This window comes from Macrotis lagotis, chromosome 5, assembly GCF_037893015.1.
Source record: "Macrotis lagotis isolate mMagLag1 chromosome 5, bilby.v1.9.chrom.fasta, whole genome shotgun sequence".
Lineage (NCBI taxonomy): Eukaryota > Metazoa > Chordata > Mammalia > Peramelemorphia > Peramelidae > Macrotis > Macrotis lagotis.
This window is the reverse complement of record NC_133662.1, coordinates 126082985-126106591: the sequence shown is the minus strand read 5'-3', so window position 1 is coordinate 126106591 and position 23607 is coordinate 126082985. Positions and strand designations below refer to the sequence as shown.

Here is a 23607-nt window from a genome sequence, read left to right as displayed (position 1 = left end):
CAATAATAATAATAATAATAATATACCTGTTACATTTATAGCAAAACAAAGTAAAAATAAAAAACAACATGCATTTGACTGGATGAAATTTTAGTCCACTTAAACTTTAGATTTGGAAGGGAATTTAGAATTAATATAAGAAATGCAATCTCATAATTTTTCAGATGAAACAGTAAAGGAATATAAAGTCTTAAATGGCTTACTCAAAGTCTTTTTGCAATTGTATGTGATATAATGGCCAAGTAGAAAGGTCACTAAAGAAATTTAGGTTTGAATACCCTGTCCAACATTTTAATTGTTTGATTATAACTTAATTCCTCTAGGTCTTAGTTTCCACATATGTGAAGTGGGGCTATTAATACCTGTAAGTTTCATTGATAAATGAAATACAGCCAAGATGGGTCATTTATAGCTGTGAGCAATGATGTAAGATGATTTATAAAGCTCTAAGTACTAAATAAATGTCAGCTATTATTATTAAGTCCGGAATTATATTGTTAAAGGATGGATACAAAGTAAGGAATTCAGAAGAAAAGAAGTCAGCAGAGATTGTTGGCTGTGTTGCACTAGTACTAATAGAATCACCTAATATAACTGTCCTTAATTAAAGAAAATTTTCTAATTTCACATCTATTACACACTGGTGAACTCAAGTTTCTTCTTGGTTGGTGCTGAGATTAACTGACAATCCTTGAATCTATGGGACCAAGGATTCAAAAAAAAATGCACGCATATTAGAAGCTTGGCAAAAAAGCCATGTGTAAAAGTGAAATCTAGTTTGCATTGGTCATGGAATCCCCAGATCTTCAAGTTCCTTTATAATCTGCCTGTCCAATACTTCCTTCCTTTCCTGCCATTAATATCCATTGCACAGTCCTAGAAGCATCCTAGGACCTCTTGTCAACAGGGGTACTTAGTTTAGGAGTCTCTGTCTCCCCCCAATGAACTATTGTGCCAGAATCTTTTCATCCAGAGGAAAATATAACTAGAAATAAGCAGTCTCTTCCAGAGTCTCCCCTCTGTCAACAACCAGTTCTATTTTTCTTAAAAAGAGGGTGTGTATGTGTGGGTGGGTGTGTCTCTGTGTATGTTCATTGATGACTGAACAAAGGACATTTTATCTCTCCCTCATTAGGAAAATAGCAGTGACCAGAATGTGATATGAGAAAGCTTGTGGTTAAGGGATTATTAACAATAAACTATCCCCAACATTAAAGGGGGGAAGACCAAGGCAACTGAAGTCTATTGAAAATCCAAGCTAACTTGAAGATATATTAGAGTCATGGAAATGGTTACAGAGGATCACTGAAGAAACCAACTGAGAAAGAAGTGATGCACTCAAGATACAGAATGAGACATTTTTGTCATGACCAATGAAAAAAATTTATTTTTCATGATTATGCATATTTGTTACAAGAGTTTGGTGTTTGAAGCGATAGAGCCAAGATAGCAAAATGGAGATAGGAACTCTCAGAAGTTTTTACCTAGATCATTCCAAATGCCTTAAAATTATGACTTTAACCAAATTCTAGATTGGTGAAACCCACAGAAAGACTGAGTGAGGGAGCTGGCTGGAGAAGATTGTGGGACAGAAGGACTGACTGCCAGGCTGAGGACCAGAGCTGAAGGCTGGCGCCAGTGGCCTGAAATGCAGTAGCCACTGGCCGTCTTGCTGTTTGGGAGCTGGAGCCAAGTCAGCTGAGAGATAGACCTGTTTTGGTTCCCCAGAGGCCCATGGAGAGCAACGCTGGCCTGGGCCTGTGCTTGGCACTGAGCCTGCAGCTATTGAAACCGAAGTCTGCCTTGGCCTACAATACTGGCTCCACTGGACATGAAAGCAACACTATTACCCCTTCCACAGCACCACCAGCCAGTGGGGCCTTATCCCAGGGTGCAGTCACTGCCATCATCACTGTATTCTCAGTCCTGGGTATCCTCCTCCTGGTAGTGGTACTGGTCCTGCTGGGCCGGAAGCTTCGAGAGAAAAGTCAGACAGAGGGCACCTATTAGCCCAGCAGTGAAGAGCAGGTGGGTGCCTGGGCTCCACCGCCCCCCAACCTGAAGCTTCCCCCTGAGGAGAGGCTCATCTGAGCATTGCATCCCCCCTCTTCCTACCTGCAACCCCATTTTTGGCTTTGGACTTGCCTGACATTGGGCTCTCCCCTTTCTGGGAGCATCTGGAGTGACACTGAGGGCCTCAGATGCTTGGGGCTGGCAGGGAGTGGGCAGGGGACACTCTCTAGGCTATTGGCCATGGTCACCTTCATTGCACCATCAAGCCTGCTGCAGACAATTGATTTTGGTCTGTGGCCATTGGCCTGGGACTTCAAGCTGCTTCTTCTGCTTTTGACTGGAACTATGGTGGCCACCTGGCCCTCTTCTCTGATGGCCTGCTCCAGCCTTTCAACCCTGCTCTCCTTGCCTTTCAGTTGTCCCATGTGGCTGAGGCATCCCCAAGTCCCCAGGACTGGAAGAACAAGGCATGGGGCTGGGTGTCCTGCTGGGGTTAGGGTTTGGGCCCCCTTCCTCTTTGTGAGGAGGGACAGAGACTTTGGTGGGCTTTGAAACTGAGCTTCTCTTCCCTCTCCCCAGGCCATTTGATTAACATTCCACCCTCCCAGTGGCCACCTTACTCTGTCAGGACTAATGTTCCCCAACCTGTGAATAATAATAGGTATTTGAACTAAAAAGGAGAAGTCTTCTGCCCCTTCTGAAAACCTTACCCTCCTCCTTTCTCTGAAACTTCCTCCTCTCCCCAGTTCCTTCTCCCCACCACCCCTTCCAGTGCCACTATCTCTATCCAGTTCCCTAGAATTGTCCCAGGGAGGGGCTGCTTGATATGTATTTTTTATAAAGATGGTCATAAGGTTAAACCCAGTATTTTTCCAGTTTTGGTTGGCGTGTGGGACTGATGCCCTGGGGTAATGGCGGGGTAGTATTTTGCTTTTTCCAAAGCTCACAGCCTACCTTGATGGCTAAGATCCCTTTCTTCTCTAAACCTTGAGTCTTCTACTAATGAAGACAAACAATCCCTAAGAGGTTTAGTGCCTGGCTTAAAGCTCTACTTTGATTTCAAATCATTCCCACTTAGGGGTCCCATTACTGGGTGGGAATAGTGGTGGTTTTAAAGTTTGTAGAATGCTTTATCTACATGATCTCAATTAAACCTAACCACAACCCAAAGAAAAAAAAAAAGACTGAGTGAAACAATGTTTGCCCAAGACAACTTGGATGATCCATGGGAAGAATCTGTTCTACCAGGGTTGAACAGGGCCACAACCCAGGCTGTGCTGTGCCAGGGAAAAAAACCAACTCCAGACTTCCCAGAAAAATCCCCCTGGGCCACTTGGACCTATGGCAATGGGCGTGGTTTCCAGACCTCTAGCTCAGCAATCAAAAAGGACAACTTGGAAGGTCAGTGGGAAAACTGTGCTGCACCAGAGTGAACATGGAGTCCAGGCCAGCACAGGTCTCAGTGCAGCCCCATCTGGGAACCTGTGGAGGCACCCAGCAGTTGCTTTTAGATCACTCAGTCCTCTGACTATAAAGGGGTTGAGAAAGACTGCGGAAGTCCTTCTGCTATCCCTGGAACAGGACTTTGTTGGTTTGCTAATATTCAGATCATAGGAACTTAGACCCTCCTCCCAGGTCCAGTGCTGAAGGGATCATCCGAATCATCATCCTAATCAAAGGCAAGGAAAGCACTCTTGAAGGAATTGAGATCCCTGGAAGGGTGCCCTCAAACCCTTAAAATCTTGGAAAGTACATTAAAATCAGTTCATAGGCTGTGGAAATGAGCAAACAACAAAGGAAAAAGAATCTGTCCATAGACAATTATTTTAGGCCCATGGAGGATCAAAATACACACTCAGAACAAAGTCAAAGCTTCTGTATTAAAAGGCTCCAAGAAGGAATTGGTCTCAGGTTTTGGAAGAGTAGGGTAGATAGAGAAAAAAGGGAGATAGAGGAAAAATTGGGAAGAGAAATAAGAGCAATGCATGAAAAATATTGAAATCCAAGTGAGCAGCTTAGTGAAGGAGATACAAAAAATTACATGTTAAAAATCAGTTTATGCCAAATAGAAAAAGCAGTCCAAAAGGTCAATGAGTTAATATCTTAAAAAACAGAATTGATCAAATGGAAAAGGAGATGAAAAAACTTTCTGAAGCAAATAACTCCTTCAAATGTAAAATGGAACTAAGGGAAGGCTTGGGATATGATATTCCATAAGGCAAAAGAGTTTGAATTTCAGCCAAGAATCAGGGGAAAAATGAACATTCAATGAAATAAGGGGCTTTCAAATTTTCTTATAGAAATAACCAGAACTGAAAAAAAAGTTTGATCTTCAAGTACAGGACTCAGGTGAAGCATAGGGAGGGTGAATGGGAAGGGCAAATTATGAGAAATTTAATGATGTTGAACTGCATGTATTCCTGGATGTTAAGATAATACTGGTAACATATGGAAAGATAATTTTAGTAACTCTCATTTATCAGAGCCGTTAGAAGGAGCATACATAGACAAGGCAAAGGAGGGAATGGTATATGAAAGTATAATATATTATAAATATGGAGTCAATGGGTGAGCAAGGAATGTACTGAAAGAAAGGGAAAGGAGTGGTAGAATGGGCTAACATTTTATCTAACAGAGGGAATAAAATGTTTTGCAATGGAGTAGAAGGGGGAAGGTTAGGGGGGAATGAGTAAGCCCATATGCTCATTAAAAGTGGCTCAGAGAGGAAATAACATACATCTCAATGGTTATAAAAATCTATTTTACCCTAGAGGAAAATGAGAGGAAAGAAATGAGAGAAAGGGGACAGGGAAGGAGAGGGGAGGTGTAAGTGATAGAAGAGAAGGAAGATTATGGGAGAGGGCAGTCAGATACCACATACTTTTGAGGAGGGACAGGGTAAAAGGAGATAGGAAAAATATAGAGGGAAATACCGTTAACAATAGCAACTATGTGAAAAAATGTTGAAGGACATTTTGTGATGGGATCCAAGCACAGACAGAGCTGATGGTATCTGAACACACACTGAAGTGCACTTTTTCTCTTTTCTCCCACTTTATTTTTCTTTAGTTTTCTCTATCTTTGTGTGTGTGGGTGGTTATGTTTACTTTTACAGCTAGACTATTGTAGTTATGTGAAAAAATAAATTAATTAAATGTAAAACTAAAAAAAGAGTTTGTTTTCTTTTTATTTCTTAGTGTGGGTAAATATAAAGGAAGAAGATAAAATAAATGCTTTTTAATTGATAAAATATTTAGCTTTTGAAAAAAATTAAAATTAAGGGGAAAAGGGTCTTTGGAAAGCAATTAGTGGTGTTTTAGACAGAATTAGAGAAGTAATTCTATCAGAGGACAGTTAATTTTACTTCCCTTTTAAAATTCAGCTTGTCTTTTCTTCTTTTTCAGAAGGAGATAAATATTCACCTGGGATTCTTTAACTAGAAACTAAGGTAATGTTTAATAATTAGTTAGGTCATTCAAAGCTTCTACACAATCATAACCTTAACTAATAAAGCCTGGAATCTTCGCAATTGGTATTCAGAGGCTGCTTTTAAGTGGGGAAAAATTAAGAAGAGTTGCCTATAACTTTGTTGAGGGGAACTGGCCTAAAAGCAGCTTTCCAGAGAAATTACCCCAGGTGGCTCTGATACCTAACCAGAAACTTCACAAATGAATGGAATTGTAGGTTAAATAGAGAGAGTCTGAATTTCTGATAAGTTGCTCAGTGGAGGGATTGTCCCATTTCAAAAGTAGTCACATACACAACTGTTCCTCCAATCCAAGGGGAGATGACATGCAGCTATGCTGACCCAATATACTGAGCAAAAGCAGCTAGAAGTGATAGAAGGAGAGGTGTGCCAGCATATCTGATCCATTTCTCCATGTAGTCATTTTTCTCCCTCTAAAACTGCTTGATCTTAATAAAATACATGGCTACAGGGATCTACTAGTCTTTTTAAAGACCTTTAAAATATTTGTACTTGTTGCTATTTTTATTGAAATCTTAAATAATCTACATACAACATAGATCACATAAAATATGCACCCTGACGTCTAACTTAATTTCACTTGTAATGTGATGTAACTGTAGTAGTGTGAATATTAATTGGAACAAATTAAAATAATTAAATGTATTAACATACAATAAATTGCAACTTTCTACATCTTTAAAATAATGTGAACATTTAATATGATTCTCTTTTGCTTTTTTGATTCATTTGTTTTATTTTCTATGGCATTAATTTCACAAGATTTTGACATATAATATTTATTATGAAGCCATATTTAACAGTGAGATGGTACAGTGATCAGAATGCTAACCTTGAGGTAAGAAAGATTCATCTTCATCAGGTAAAATTTGACCTCAGACATTTGTACTTGGTGAGTCATGTAACCCTTTTTGCCTCAGTTCCTCATTTGTAAAATGAGTTGGAGAAGAAAATGAAAGCATTACAATGGTCTTGCCAAAAATAAAAACCTGAATGACATCATGAAGAGTTTGCATGACTGAAAAATGCCTAAACAAGCATATGAAACAACACTTGTATCACATTGGATATTAAGTAGATCTTAGATAAACATTTTATTTTTCCAAGCCTAGCCATTATTACAGCCCATAGGTTTTCAGAAATGTTGACATCAGGTGAGTTACCAGGTCAATGACACAAGCTTATCTCAATCTCTTTAATAATTTATTAGCCCTTTGTAATTTGTGGCATGGTAATTAATCACACTGTAATATTCCATCTCCATGTGAAAATTTCTGCCAATTTGGAACAATTTTTCTTTGCAAATTAATGCTTTTATCAGGGTTTATCATTTCCTTAAAAAGGATCCTTTTTACCATTTCCTTAGGAAAATCCCTTGATTTTCTATCTCCTTTTCCTGTATCTTCTTTCAGATGCCCTCTTTCTCCATCTCTTAAGGTTACCTCTGTCTTCATGCTGCCAAATGATGTTTCTTCTTTAATTCTATGGTCATTATGAGCTGTGCCAAATGCTCTAGGATTATTCTTCTTGCCTTCTTGAACTCCATCAAAATTGCCATTGCTTGATTTTGAAACTGAAGGAAATTGAGCTAATCAAATTAGCTAAGTGTTGAATGATTGATTTAATAACAATAATTAGTATTCAAGTAAGGCTTTAAAGTTGTAATAAACTTTCCACTTGTTATTTCATTTGGTCCTACAATAACCCTAATAGATAAGTGCTTTATTATTTCCATTCTATACGTAATGAACATAAAGAGGTTAAGAAAATTGCATGACATCACACATCTTTTCATTAGTAAGTATAAATATTTGAGGCAATAGAAGAATATACTCTATCTGACTCCAAAACCCAGGACAATATCTACTTCACTTGCTCAAGAGGTAGAATAATTCTCAGATTTATTATTATTTAAAATAGGAGACTTGATTTAAATGAACAGTTTTTTGTCAGTCTTATTTTAGTATTCTTTTAATATATATGTTTACGTGTGTACATATATAAATGCATTTGTACTAAATCATGTGTAAGTATGACTGTGGTAACTCAGAACTTGAATATTTTCTTTCTGACTGCATACATTGTTTTTTCCTTGACCTGGAAACTCTGAATTTTGGCTATCACATACCAAGGAGTTAGCAATTTGGGATTGCTTTCAAGAGGTGCCTGTTGGATATTTTCTATTTCCATTTTTTCCTCTGGTTCTAAGAGATCTGGGCAGTTTTCTTTAATACTTCTTGAAATAGAATCTAGGATCTTTTTTTGGGGTTATGGATTTCAGGTAATCCAATGCTTATTTTTCTTCTCTGTGTTCTATTTTCTTAGTTATATATATTGTTGCCTCATAGAGTAATTGATTTGTGTATGGTCCATTCTAATGAAACTTTATAAAATGCTGAAAACATATGCATTTATTTTATATCATGAAACTTTATTGAAATTAAGTTTTTCAACCAGTATATTTAGTTGATTCTCTAGGGTGTTTTAAGTATATCATCATATTCTCTTTAAAACTGGTAGTTTTGTTTGTTCATTATCTATTTTTATTACTTTTAGTTGCTTTTCTTATCTTATTGCTCTAGCTATCATCTCTAGTACAAAATTAAATAATATGTTGATAATGAATATCATTCTTTTACTTCTGGTTTTGCCAGAAAATGTTCTTGTTCCAGTTAGAGATAATGATTCCTTTTGGTGTAAATAGTTAACAATTTATCATTTTAAGAAAGTCTCCATTTATTCCTGTACTTTCTAGTGTTTTTAATAGAAAGGAGTATTGTAATTTTTTATATCTATGCAATTTTTTGCTTTTTGGTATTTATTTGGTATTTATTTTTCCAATTATACGTAAAGAGAGTTTTCAACATTCATTTTTGTAATATTTTCTCTCTCACACCCTTCTCACCCTTTGCCCTAATATAAAATTCACTTGTAAATCCATATGATCATGGTGATTTTTTCCTCAAGGAGGTCATTTATGGCTTGTTCAATTTGTTTTTTGAAAATAGCATTATTTAAGTCTCCCATTTACTCTTTTATTAATCTGGACAATTTGCATTTTTGTAACTATTCATCTATTTCATTTAGATCATCAGTTATATGAGTATATAATTGGACAAGATGACTCCTAATAATTGCTTTAATTTCATCTTCAGTGATGTAGTATGTTATTTAATTTCACATACATGTATGTATATATAAAATTCAAATCAGAGCTCAAGTCAACAAATATCATCATCAAATCTCTTGGAACCCTGTATGACAAAATCCATTTAAATATTGATCTTCAAAATTACCACTCACTAAAATTTCTCAGATGTCACATTACTTGCAGATTACAGAATCAAATTGACTGAGTTGGTAGAAGGCTTCTTCAAAGAAGGTTTTATTTAACAATATGGTTGAAATCAATGTCATAACAATGTTCAAACCACTTTATCTTTAATTAAGCACATTTTTTAAAGTTTAAAAACACTTGAAAAATATTTTGTTTGTAAATACAGAAGAAAAAAAAATCACTGTATCAATCTAGGAAGAATCAAAGCAAAATATGAATACAAGAATACTGACCAAGAAGATAGAGAGAAGTCAAGCATTGCTTTAAGCTCTCCTGAATTCCCTTAGAACTGATAAAAATCAAGCCTTTTAATAAATGTGGAGCTACACACAAAAAAATAGAGAGGAATGTCTTCCAGCAAGGTCTGTCATGGGGGACCAAGGGCATGTCCAGGACAGAAAGCAGAGACCCAGTGCAAGGGTTGCAGGGTAAGATGGGGTAGGAGGAAAGAGAGGACACTTACTTGAGAACCACATGGAGTTGGAACAGAAACCTTTGAAGTATACTCTGTGAGTAGACAGGGAAAGCCCCAGTGTGGTTTCCCAGAACACCTCTTCAACCAGCTTGGTGATCAGAATGGAAAACTGCAAGCTCCTGTCCCCTGTTGTTCCCAGAGGAGCCCCGAGTATTCCTGTCAAAGGGCATGGAGTACTCCAGTACAAATAAAGAAACATCCCCAAGTGTTCACACCTTTCCCCAGCACCCAGGTATGGGCAGAGAGACCCTCTGGCCCTGACAGTCTAGCCCAGTGACTGGAGTGTAGGGAGGACAGCCCAGATCCAGCCCCAGAACTAGGGATATCCCCAACCTAGATAATCCAGAAAAAGTTTCTGGCATTTTTTATTGTTTGGTTCAGTGATTAACCACCAGGAGTTACTGACTCCAGTGAGCAAGGCCTCTAGGGTTCTTCACACCAAAGTCTGTGAATGAGTTCCTCTCCCAACTCAAGAACCTAGGGAAATCTTACATCTCAAAATCAAAAAAGACCAGTTCAGTGTAGAGTCTATTGAATGTTACCTTGGAGATAAGGATGCTAGCTCAGAAAGGAGAAGAGAAGGGACACTATATGTGAAACTTCAGAGGAGAATATGAATTAGTCTCTTGATCAGAAAGACTTCTGAGAAAATATCAGAAAGGAGTATAAAAATCAAAAGGAAAAACTGGGAAAATAAATGCAAGAGAAAATTAAAGCTTTGCAAGAGAAAATTAACATCTTGCCACAAAAAATGACAAGAAAAAAGCAAATCCTTTTAAAATACAATAGAACAAATACAAAAAAGAAAATAATTCTCTCAAAAAATACAATTTTCCAAATGGAAAAGGTAACTCCTTTAATGATAGAATTGATCAAATGGAAAAGGAGAAACAAAAGCTAAATGGAGAAAATATCTCCCTGAAAAATAGGTTGGGATCAGTGGAAGCTAATGACTTCATGAGGCATCAAGAATCTGTTAAATAAAAATTAAGAAAAGGAAAACTACAAATACTTCATTGTAAAACAACTGAGCAGGAAAATAGATCCAGGAGAGATGATTTAAAAATCATATGACTATTTGAAAGTCTTGGTCATAAAAAGATCCTGGGCTCCATTCCTCAGGATATTGTTAAGGAGAATCATCCTACTATCCTGGAGCCAGAGGGCAAAATACTTATTGAAAGAATCCATAGAACCCCTCCTGAAAGTGATCCTAAAATGAAAACACAAAGTAATATTGTGGTTAAACTCCAGCATTATCAAATCAAGGAAAAAGTCCTGTAAGCAGCCAGAAAAAAAAGCAATTCAAAAAGGAACTATAGTCATGATTACCAAGGACCTGGCTGCACCAAAATTAAAGGACTGAAGAGTATGGAGTTACAGGAAAACATAGACATCAAAACTATAGTGGTAGGGGACCTCAACCCCTCTTATAATTGCATATATTTAGCCAGAAAATAAGCGAGAAGGAAGTTAAGGAGGAAAATAGAATGTTAGTAAACATAGTTATGAGACACCTCTGGAGAAAATTGAATGGGAATAGGAAGGAATATATGCCTTTTTTCTACAGTGCATGGCACTTATTCAAAAATTAACATAGGCATAAAAACCTCATAACCAAATGCAGAAAGGCAAAAATAATGAATACATCCTTTTTCAGACCATAATGTAATAAAAATCAAGTGCAATAATGGACTTTGGAAAGATAGTCCTAAAACTTATTGGAAATTAAATAACCTCATTTTAAAGAATGAAGATCAAACAACAAATCACAGAAAGAATTAATGATTTCATCCAAAACAATGACAATAATGAAACAACATATTAAAAGTTATGGATCAAAGTTATTAGGGGATATATTATATCTCTCAATGTTTACATGAATAAAATAAAGGAAATGAAGGAACTGAACATGTGATTAAAAAAGGTAGAGAAAGAACAAATTAAAAATCCCCAATTAAATACCAAATTAAAAATTCTAAAAATTAAAGGAGAAATTAATAAATTTGAAAGCAAGGAAACACTTGGTTGGTTTTATGGAGGAAAGTAAAGTAAAGTAAAGTAAAGAAGAAATCCAAATTACTTGTATCAAAAATGTAAAAGGAGGACTCACCACCAATGAGGAAATTATTGTAATAATTTGGAACTCTTTTGCCAAACTGTGTACCAAGATATTTGTTATTCTAAGAGAAATGAATGAATATTTACAAAAGTATAAATTGCCCAGTTTAAATGAAGAGGAAATTAAATACCTAAATAACCCTATCTCAAAAAAAAGAAATTGAACAAATCATTATTGAATTCACTAAGAAAAATCTCCAGGACCAGATGGATTCACAAGTGAATTATATCAACCATCATTCAAGAAGCAATTGGTTTCAATCCTATATAAACTCTTTGGAAAAATAGGTGAAGATGAAGCTATGTCTAATTCTTTCTATGACACAAATATGGTGCTGATACCTATACCAGGAAAAGTCAAAAAATAGGGAAAGAAAAGTATAGAACAATTGCCCTAATGAATATAGATTCAAAATCTTACATAAAATATTAACAAAGTGATTACAGTGAGTTATCACTAGGATAATATACTATAACCAAGCAGGATTTATTCCAGAAATACAGGGTTGTTTAATATTAGGAAAGTTGTCAATATAATTGACTATATCAATAACAAACCTAATAGAAATCAGATGGTTATCTTTATAGATGCTGAAAATAGCTTTGACAAAATACAGCACCCATTCCTACTAAAAACACTAGAAAAGTGTTTTTGAGGAATAAATGGATTGTTCCTTAGAATGATAAACAGTATCTCCCTGAAACCATCAACAAGCATTATATGCAATGGGGTAAGCTAGAGGCATTCTCAATTAGATCAATGGTAAAACAAGGATGTCCATTACCACCACTACTATTCAATATTGTATTAGAAATGTTAACTTTAGGGCCAAATGAACTCACTTGTCCACACCCTTGAGGCTCCCACCTGCCAAAAGGAAGGACCATCTTGAGCAGCTGAAGGCTAATCAGTTGACAGAAGATGATGCTAAAGATGAGGTGTAGATTGCCATTGACAATACAGCCTTCATGGATGATTTTTTTTTTCAAAAATCAAAGAAAGTTAACTCAGTATCAACAAGATTGCAGAGAATGTGGAAGGAGCTAAGAAACTTTACAGTGTCATCCTCTTAGCCCCAATTCCAGAACCAAAAACAAAAGATGGCTTATAACAGCTAAGGACTGAGATTAAGACAATGGTCAACAGCATGCAGAACAAACTAAGGAATATGGAGAGGCACATTGAACAAAATGAGGTGTGGTCATGACAGGTCTATAAATATGGTAATCCCAGCACTCTCTCCTCTCCTGAAAGTTTATGGAGGTGATGACCAAGTACAATGAACCCCAGATGGACTTCTGGCATCGCAGTAAAGGTCACATTCAGAGGCAACTGGAACTCAGCGGCAAGAAAAAAAAAAACAGATGAGGACTTGGAAGAGATACTCGACAGCAGGAATCCCACAAATTTTACTTCTGGAACCATTACTCTCAGAATTCTAAGCAAGCCCTCAGTGAGATTGAAGAGCAGCACAAGGACATTGTCCGGCTGGAGAGCAGCATCAAGGAGCTGTATGACATATTTGTGGACATCGCCATGCTGAGAGAAGGGTTGTGATGATGCAATCTTCTGAGGTCATTTGCCAAAGCTGAGTGCATCCTTGGCTGTGTTTGGAAGTGTGTGTTCTGGAAACCAACTGTTGTCTAGAGGAGTAGGTCATGCCGCTCTCTGTCTACTGGCCAGTGAGAGGTCAGATATGAAAATTGTCTTATGGAGGAAGAGTGGGAGGTCTCATCCTTCTTAATATCACAAGATAAAGTTGGGGTCCAAGGCTTCTTGTCACTTGTCCTCTGTCATGCTAGATGCTCGGGGTTTCATTGATTCTTCAGTTTACTGTTCCATAAGGAACTGGAGAGGGTATATAAGGGGGGTAGTAGTTGATCCTTTACCCTCTGAGGAGGGAAGTGGCCAATGTAGACTTTTGGTTTCTCCAATATGTGTATGTCTTTCTCTCTCTCTGTGTGTGTATGTGTGTGTGTGTGTGTGTGTGTGTGTGTGTGTGTGTGTGTGTGTGTGAGAGAGAGAGAGAGAGAGAGAGAGAGAGAGAGAGAGAGAGAGAGAGAGAGAGATACTAGAACCAGAACCTGGGGAGTGGAGGTTCTGGATATAACCTCTAAAATTAGTTTGAGTAACTTTATCAGAATAGATGAGAGAACAACCATATATTTGGGTAGCTTCAGGAGAACCTCTGATTAAAACACTTTTCCTGAAGGCCATAGTATAGATGAAAAAGCAAGCGTCAATCCTTAGTTTTGAAAATCAGCATTTCAAGACTGCCCATAGTCCATTGGCTCACTTGCCTAGTGGACTTTTGTTCTCTTTTCTCCCTAATGCCCAGGTAGTGGACATTTAGGGTGGCTGAGGAGACCCTGTTTCCTATGGCTGTGTTGACAGAGTCACTCAATTAGGAGTGGGGCTTTGACTAACTGGTCTTTGCTGTTAATATAACATCTACTTATCAAAGAGGGTTTGATCTCTTCTTCCTTGTGCCATGGGAAAACTAAGGGTATTGAAAAATCTCCTTTAGACCATTCAGAAGTTAGCTTTAGTGTGCAGAAGTTCTCATGGAGCTGATACTTGATTTATTCCACCAGAAGCTGGTCACTTTCTCACCTGGTGAATGAGGTTTGTCCCCAAACTCATTGCTCCTTTATACCACAGGTACTCACCATTCTTCATTGATTTAACCCTCAACTATAATGACTCCAAGGATGGAGCAGGTCTCTAATCCAGGCTATTGTCTAATAGTGTCTTTTTGCAGGATCTATTCTAAATAGCCTTCAAAATATAGACAAAGTCCAGGGAATTGCATGTTTTTGCCCAAGGCTGTGATGTCTGACATTGAAGAGGGGACTGGCTCTGGTGCCGAGAAGGAACAAACTCCAAATGCATGGCTTTAGTTTCTATGTGAGGATGGGAATTGTATTATTTGTCCAAAAACAAAAGGTTTTGGTCTGTTTTTTAAATGGAAAATTGATTATTTTATTATTAATTTAAATAAAGGAGTTATTATTGATTGTGGATATAGACCTTGAATTTGAATTGCTGGGTAAAAATTTATGAACAGCTTTATTGCTCTTTGGGCATAGTTCCACATTGCTCTCCAGAATGGTTTGATTATTTCACAACTCCACCAGGAATACATTAATGTCCCAATCTTCCTACTTTCTGTTCAACATTGATCATTTTCCATTTTCTCATATTTGCCAATCTGATAAGTGTGAGGTGATACCTCATTGTTGTTTTATTTTGCATTTCTCTAATCAATAATGATTTTGGAACATTTTTTTCCTGTGATTATATATATAGCTTTACTTTTTTTAATTAGAAAACTGTTTATTCACATCCTTTGACCATTTATCAATTGGGTAATAACTTGTAATTTATAAATTTCATGGAATTATTTTATTCACATAGTCATTTAGAAATATAACATTTCATCTCAAAACTACATTTGTTACATCCCATAAGAAAAGCCAGGAGAAGAACATCTACCTCAGGATATGTCTTCTGAGATCATGGGTGAGTTACAGATGCAGAGAGCTTACTCTGCCAGGAACGTGGTTTCAGGTGAAAGCCTAGGAAACTGGATTAGCCTCCAATTAGCCTTATTAGCAGTGGGGCAGGAGCTTGGAAGCCTGAGGGCCTGAGAACCAGACTGGCTTGATCAGCAAAGGGGTTAGGGCCTGGTTGGTCACAGGGGCATGGGCCAACTAAGGAGCAAAGGCATTGGTTGTGGTGCTGAGCATCTGGAGTTTGCAAACAGGGCAGCAGGGGAGAGTTCCGGTGTGGGAGAGCTGCAGTCATTGATCCTTGGGCTACTCTGATTGGGAGGAACTCAGAGTCCATACCTTCATTTCAATTGCAGCCTCCTGCCAGACCAAACACAATTACAGCTCACCTTCTGCCCCAAGCAGCAGAACCACCTCAGCTGTGAATAGGGAGACTGATGACCTCACTGCAGAGTTTAGCCCACCATTGATCAAAGATAAAAGTATTCAACAGCCTCAACAACTCCTTCCAGGAAAAGGGAGAGGGCCTCAATCAAGATCACAGACACTCCAGAGAAAGTAATCAGAACCCCCTACTATCCAAATAGAGATATTACTCTCAATGTGTAAAGAAAGCATCTAGGGATCCAACACTAAACCTCTGTGAACCAGCCCATTCCCAACATAAGGTCTTAGGATAATGAAAAAAAGGCCAGCACAAAGGAGGGTCTATAGAAAAATTCTTAGAAGGAAAAGATACTAACATAGACCTAGAATGTCTGAGGAGAATATGATAGGCTCTCCAGCACAGAAAGACTTCCTAGAAGAAATAAGGAAGGACTTTAAAAATCAACTGAAAAATTTGAGAAAATTAACACCTTGCAACAAGAAAACAATTCTATCAAAATCTCAATAAGTCAAATGGAAAACTCTTAGAAAAAATAGAATTGACCAATTGGAAAAGGAGTTGCAAAAGGTAAATGAAGAATATTCTTCTCTACAAAAAAAAGAATGGAATCTGTGGAAACTAATGACTTCACGAGGCAGCAAGAATTTGTTAAACAAAACCCCCAAAATTGAAGAAATAGAAGAAAATGTAAAATACCTTGACAGCAAAGCCATTGACCTCGAGAATAGATTGAGGAGGCATAACCTGAGAATTATTGGCATTCCTGAAAACATTGAAGAGAAAAAAAAAAGCCTGGGCTTAATATTGCAGAATTTGGTCGTGGGAAATTGCCCTGATATCAGAGGACAAAATTGTTATCTGAAGAATACATTGATTCCCTCCACAAATAGATCTTTTTTTTGCAAGGCAAATGGGGTTAAGTGGTTTGCCCAAGGCCACACAGCTAGGTAATCATTAAGTGTCTGAGACTGGATTTGAACCCAGGTACTCCTGACTCCAAGGCCAGTGCTTTATCCACTACACCACCTAGCCACCCCAAGAGATCTTAAAATGAAAGCACCAAGGAATATTGAGGCAATTTCCAGAACTATCAGATAAAAGAAAAATCCTGCAATCATCCAGAAAGAAACAAGTTAAATACCAAGGAGCCACAGTAAAGATTGCACAGGACCCAGCTGCATTAATATTAAGGGATCAAAGGTCCTGGAATGAGATATTCTGAAGAGCAAGGGAAGTTTTAATGCAGCAAAGAATCCACTATCTGGCAGCCTTCTCATCCAGGGGAAAAGATGGTCATTTAAGGAAATGGGAGACTTCCAACAATTCCTGATGAAAAGAGCAGATAGAAAGAAATAGAAATAGAAATAGAAATAGAAATAGAAATAGAAATAGAAATAGAAATAGAAATAGACATAGAAATAGAAATAGAAATAGAAATAGAAATAGAAAATTTGGATATCAAACAGGAGGTTCAAGAGACACATGAAACAGTAAAAAAATAAAAAGGGGGTAAAGGGAAAAAAAAACTGCTATCCAATAAAATGAAACTGTCTATATCCATCCCAGCATGGGAAAAGATTCTCAATAGCTCTTTAAAAAGGGGGATAGGAAGGAATTGGGAGGATGGAGGGGATTGAATAGGGCAAATCTTATTACATAAAAAGAGGTAGAAAAGACCTATTGTAATAGAGGAGAAGAAGGGAGGGGGTGAGAAATACCTGAATATTCCTCTCATCAGACTTGGCTTAAAGTTAACCTAAAAAACACACTTAGTTAACTTAACAAAAAATTCTTACCTTCCATGTATTAAAAGGGGAAAAGAGGACTGGTCACAGTGACAGGGAGGGGGAGAAAAGTGGAACTAACAGAAGGAAGGGAATGAAAAAGGGAAAAAGGGAAAGGGGAAAGAAAGGTGAGGGGTGGATATAGGGGTCAAGCAAACTGAAGTTGGCGGTATTCAGAAACAAAATACTGGAGAATATGTTTAATGTGAAAAAGGGGGGAAATGCTATCGGAGGGAAGGTAGCATGGAGGGCAATGAAGAGTTAGTAATTATAACTTTGAATATGAATGGGATGAACTCTCCCTTAAAACCTGATTGAATAGCAGAGTGAATTAAAAACCAGAATCCTGTAATATGCTGCTTACAAGAAACACATTTGAAGCAAAGAGATACATATAGAATAAAGGGAAACGGTTGGAGCAAAATATATTTTGCTTCAACTGAAGTGAAAAAAGCAGGGGATAGCAATCCACATCTCAGACAAAGCAGTTGCCTAAATACATAGCGTTAAAGAGATAAGGAAGGAAGCTATATCCTCCTAAAATTATCATAGATAATAAAGTGATTTCAATATGGAATTTGTATGCACCCAATGGGATAACATCCAAATTCTTAGAGGAGAAACTGAAAGAACTACAGGAAGACATATACAGCCAAACTCTCCTAACGGGGACCTCAACATCCCTCTCTCAAATTTAGATAAAACTAATCATAAAATAAACAAGAAAGAAGTTCAGGAGGTAAACAGATTGTTAGAAAAACAAGATATGATAGACATATAGAGGAAATTGAATGGGGAGAGAAACGAATATACTTTTTTTCTGAAGGACATGGCAGTTACACAAAAACTGACTATGTACTAGGGCATAAAAACCTAATGATCAATTGCAGAAAGGCAGAAATAGTGAATACACCTTTCTCAGATCATAATGCAATAAGAGATATAGAATTATAACTGATTGGAAACAAAATAATCTCATTTTAAAGAATGAGTGGATAAAGCACAAAATTATAGAAATAATGATTTGGTCCTCGATAATGAGAATAATGAAACAACATACTAAAACTTATGGGATGCACCCAAGGTGGCTGTAACAGAATATACTATATCTGTAAATGCTTACATGAATAGATTAGAGAAAGAGAAAATCAATGAACTAAATATGCATCTAAAGAAATTACAGACAGATTAACTTAAAAATCCTCAAATAAATATCAAATTAGAAATTCTAAAAAATTAAAGAATTTAATAAAAACCCAAAGCAAGAAAACTATTGAATTAATAATATATAAAACCAAGAGTTAGTTTTATGAGAAAAAACCCCCAAAACCTAATAAAGCTCTGGTCAATTTGATTAAAAAAACTAAAGAAGAAAACCAAATTGCTAGTATCACAAATGAAAAAGATGAACTCACTACCAATGAGGAGGAAATTAAAGTAATAATTCAGAATTATTTTACCCAACTCTATGCCAATAAATTTGATTATCTAGTGAAATGGATGAATATTTACAAAAATATAAGTTGCCCAGTTTAAATAAAGAGGAAATTAAAAGATTAAAGAGCTCTATCTCAGAAAAAGAGATTCAACAATCCAATATTGAATGCCCTAAAAAAAATCTCCAGGGCCAGATGGAATCACAAGTGAATTCTATCAAACATTTAAGGAACAATTGGTTCAAATTCTATATAAACTCTTTGCAAAAATAGATGAAGACAGAACTCTGTCTAAACTCTTTCTATGACACCAATATGGTGCTGATACCTAAACCAGGAAGAGTTAAAACAGAGAAAGAAAATTATAAATATATCTCAGTAATGACTATAGATGCAAAAATCTTAAATAAAATCTTAGAAAAATGATTACAACAAGTTATCACTAGGATAATACATTTTGATCAAGTAGGATTTATCCCAGGAATGCAGGGCTGGTTCAATATTAGGAAAACTTTTCATATAATTAATTATATCATTATATTATATTATAGCATCATATATAATATAACATACCTATCAGAAATTGTATGATCATATCAATAGATCCTGAAAATCTTTTGATAAAATACAGCACGCATTCCTAATAAAGACACCAGAGAGTGCAGAATAAATGGTTTGTTCATCCCATATAAAACTTATAATTTACTTTTTATTGCCTTCTGTGCTTTCTTCTCTCCTTTTGTATTTTTCCTCTTCTTTCCCTTTCTCCCTTCTCCCCAGTGCTTCCTTCTGAATAACACATCCCTCTATGTATTTCCCTATTCTATTCATCATCCTCCCTTTTCTTTCCCCTTTCACTTTTCCCCTTCTTCCTTTCCTCCCTTCTATCAGTCCCTCCTCCCCACCACCCCCTCCTACTACATGAAAGGTAAGATAAATTATAAACTCAACTGAGAAGGGGTTTGAGTCAAATCTGATGAGAACAAGAATCAAGTGGTTCTCACATCCTCCCTTCTTTTCCTCTATTGCAATAAGTCCTTTGCCTCTTAATGTGATGCAATTTACCCCTTTCTACCTTACCCTTCTTCCCATCTCTTTACAGTACCCCCTTTTTAAAAGAAATCTTTTTTGAATCATTCCACCAAAGTCATGTACATACCATGAATATCCATACCTTCAGCCTAAGTATATTCCCTCTAATAGAGTTACAATTCTCAAGACTTATATTAATCTTCCTTCCAGGTGGGGATGTAACCAATTTGATCATATTGAATGACAGTTTTTTCCCCTTTTGTTTAAGTTTATTTTTTCTTGAATTTCCTTCCCACCCTCTTTTTTCATGTTATCTCTTCAGTCTCCTGTTAGAAGATAAAACATTTTATTTAGTTCTGGTCTTTTCATCAGGAAAGTTTGAAAGTCACTTATTTCATTTAAAGTCCATCTTTTCCCCTGAAAGAGAAGGCTGAGTTTTGATGGATAGCAGCTTCTTGGTTGTAATAAAAGTTCCCTTACTCTCAAAAATATCATATTTCAGGCCCTTTGTTCTCTTAATGTTGATGCAGCCAGATTCTGACTGTTGATTTCTTGCTATTTGAATTGTTTTTTCCTGAAAAGGATTGCCTCCTTTTCCTGATAATCTGGAGTTTGGGCACAATATTCCTTGATGTTTTCATTTTAGAATCCCTTTTAGAAGGGGATTGATGGATATATTCAATGACTATTTTCCCCTCTACTTTCAGGATCTCAGGACAGTTCTTTTTTTTTAGGTTTTTGCAAGGCAAATGGCGTTAAGTGGCTTGCCCAAGGTCACATGGCTAGGTAATTATTAAGTGCCTGAGACCGGATTTGAAGGACAGTTCTTCTTAACTATATCCTGAAGAATGGAGTTCAGGTTATTTTATTGATCAAGATTTTAAAATAGTCCTATGATAATTAAATTGACTCTCTTGGATTTATTTTCCCAGTCAGTTGTTTTACCTATGAGGTATTTTACATTTTCTTTTATTTTTTTCATTTTTAAAAATTTTATTTAACAGATTTTTGTTCCCTCATGCATTCATTAGTTTCCAATGATTCCATTTTATTTTTCAGAGAAGAATACTCTCCATTTAGCTTTTGCATCTCTTTTTCCATTTAGTCAATTCCATTTTTAATATGTTATCCCTTTCCATTTGCCAATTGTGTTTATGAAGTAATTATTTTCTTCTTGCATTTGTCCAATTGTATTTTTAAAGGATTTGTTTTCTTCTTCCTTTTTTCTTTAAGATTATTTTCTCCTGCATTTCTTTCCCCAATTTTTCTTTTTTGATTTTTAAACTTCTTTCTGATCTCTTCTATGAAGTATTTCTGGGTTGGAGATAAATTCATATTCTCTTCTGAACCTTCACTATAGCAGCCCTACTGTCTTTTTCTGAGCTTTTATCCTTTTCACCAAGGTAATATTCAATAGACCCTGCTTTGCACTGGTCCTTTTTCTTTTTGGTATGTTAGCATTCTCTAAGGTCTTGTGTTGGGAGAGAGATTTGTTCTGAGGCCTTTGTGATTGAGAACCCTAGAGGTCTTGCTTACTGGAGTTAGGAAATCCTGGCCATTACTCAGTGGACCAACCAGTAAGGAATGCCAGGGGCTTTCTTGAGCTTGTCCTGGGGGTATCAGGGGCTCATTCCCTTGGCCTGGGACTGGATCTGGGACCCACCACAAACCAGTCACTGGGCTAGACATGTCAGGGCTAGCAATGCTTTAGGGTATCTCTGGATAATCAGTGCTGGAGAAGTCCTTTGCCCAAAACCAGGTATTGGGGAAAGGTGTGAACACCTGGGGCTGCCAGAGGGTCTGTTGGGAACACTAGAGGCTCATGGCCCAGACCTTCCAGACAAGATAAACTGTTCTAATGGGTGTCCTGGGAAACCCTGCTGGAACTCTCTAATTCAAGCACTGGGGCTCTCCCAGTCCAACCATCACAATTACTGCAAAAGATTCCACTCCCAACAATGTGCTTCTCAGATTAGTCCCTTGCCTCTCCATACCTCTCATGTCCTGGGTCTCTGCTCTCTGCCCTGGGCATGACCATTCTACCTCCATGACAGGCATTACTAGAAGAAGTTACCCTCTGTTCTTTTGTGGTTCTGTCAATCCAAAATCTATTAAGAGACTTCATTTATGTTGTCTCTGAGAGAAGACCAGGAGAATTTAAAACTGTGCCTAAAAGGTAACATAGAGAATAAAATAATTTCAGTACTAGTCATATGTGTACCAAGCAGCATAGTATCCAGATTCTTAGAAGAGAAGCCAAATGAGTTAGAGGAAGACATGGACAGCAAAACTCTACTGGTGGAGACCTCAACCTCTCTCCCTCAATATTAGATAAATCTAACAATGCCATCCCAATCAAACTATCAAATAGCTATTTAACCAAACTAGGGAAAAAAGTTTCATCCGGAACAACAAAAGGTCAAGAATAACAAGGGAACTTATGGAAAAAATGTGAAGGAAGGTGGCCTAGCTCTACCAGATCTAAAACTATACTATGAAGCAGCAGTCATCAAAACTGCCTGGTACTGGTTAAGAAATAGGGTAATGGATCAGTGGATTAGGATAACATCAAAAGAAACCACAGTAAGTGACTAAAGTAATCTATTGAATGAAAAACCCAAAGCCATAAGCTTCTGGGATAAAAGCTCTCTATTTGACAAAAATTGTTGGGGAAACTGGAAAATAGTATGATAAAAAATAGGCATAGACCCACATCTTACACCCTATACCAAAATAAGGTCAAAAATGGGTACAGGCTTTGGACATAAAGAGTGAAACCAAAGATAAATTAAAGAAATATTCTAAAAGGTCTAAGGAAAGGGGATAAATTTGGGGCCAAAAACAAATTAGAGTATGCAATAAACTGTAAAATGAATGATTTTGACTATATTAAATTAAAACATTTTTGCACAAAAAATGAGTGCTGCCAAAATTAGAAGGAAAGCAGGAAAGCAGAAAGCTGGGAAAACAATCTTCACAACTAGAAGTTCTGATAAAGGTCACATTTGTAAAATATATAGAGAAGTGCATCAAATTTATAAGGTAGTAAGTCATTCCCAAATTGATAAATGGTCAAAGGATATGAATAGACACTTTGCAAATGAAGAAATTAAAGCTATATATAATCATATGAAAAATATTCAAAATCATTATGAGAGAAAAGCAAATCAAAACAACTATGAGTTATCACCTCACACCTATCAGATTGGCCAAGATGAAAAAAAAAGGGAAAATGATCAATGTTGGATAGGTTATGGGAAGATTGGGGCTTTGATGCATAGCTGGTGGGGTTGTGAAATGGTCCAACCATTCTGAAGAGCAATATGGAACTATGCCCAAAGAGCAATAACACTGTTCCAATCCTTTGGCCCAGAAATTCCAATTTCAATGTCTATATACAGAAGAAATTATAAAAAACTGAGAAAGGTCCTACATGTTCCAAAATATTCATAGTAGCTCTTTTTGTAGTGGTAAAGAATTGGAAATTGAGGGGATGCCCATCAATTGGGTAATGGCTAAACAAGTTATGGCCCATAAATACTATTGAACATTATTGTTCTATAAGAAAAGATAATGGTCAGACTCTAGAGAAAATGGAGTGAGTTACAGGATATGATACTGAGAGAAGGGAGCAGAACCAAGAGAGGAATATACATATAAACAACATTGTGAGATGATCAACCTTGATGGAAGCAGATGCTCTAAGCAGCTGAGAGAGCTAGGACAACCATATTAGCCTGGCTATGGACAATGTTCTCCCTATTCAGAGGAAGAAAAGTTAAAAACAAAAACAAAAATAAAAATAAACCCTATGAATCTGATGAACACTTAAGAAAAATTATCTCATGTATCTCCCTTAATCCTTATTTCCTATGCTGAAAATGACTAAACTGTAAACATGTTTACTAAATATATATATATATATATATATATATATATATATATATATATATATATATATATATATAATTTGCCTCTGAGGGGAGTGGGGTGTGAAAGGAGGTGGAAGAAAATTTTGTAA

The 23607-nt window shown here is 36.7% G+C and overlaps 1 pseudogene; it reads left to right on the top strand.

The window, feature by feature from the left end:
- The first annotated feature begins 3209 nt into the window (after positions 1-3209).
- On the top strand, positions 3210-12991 carry LOC141489367 (syntaxin-3-like; annotated as a pseudogene).
- The last annotated feature ends 10616 nt before the right edge of the window (positions 12992-23607 follow it).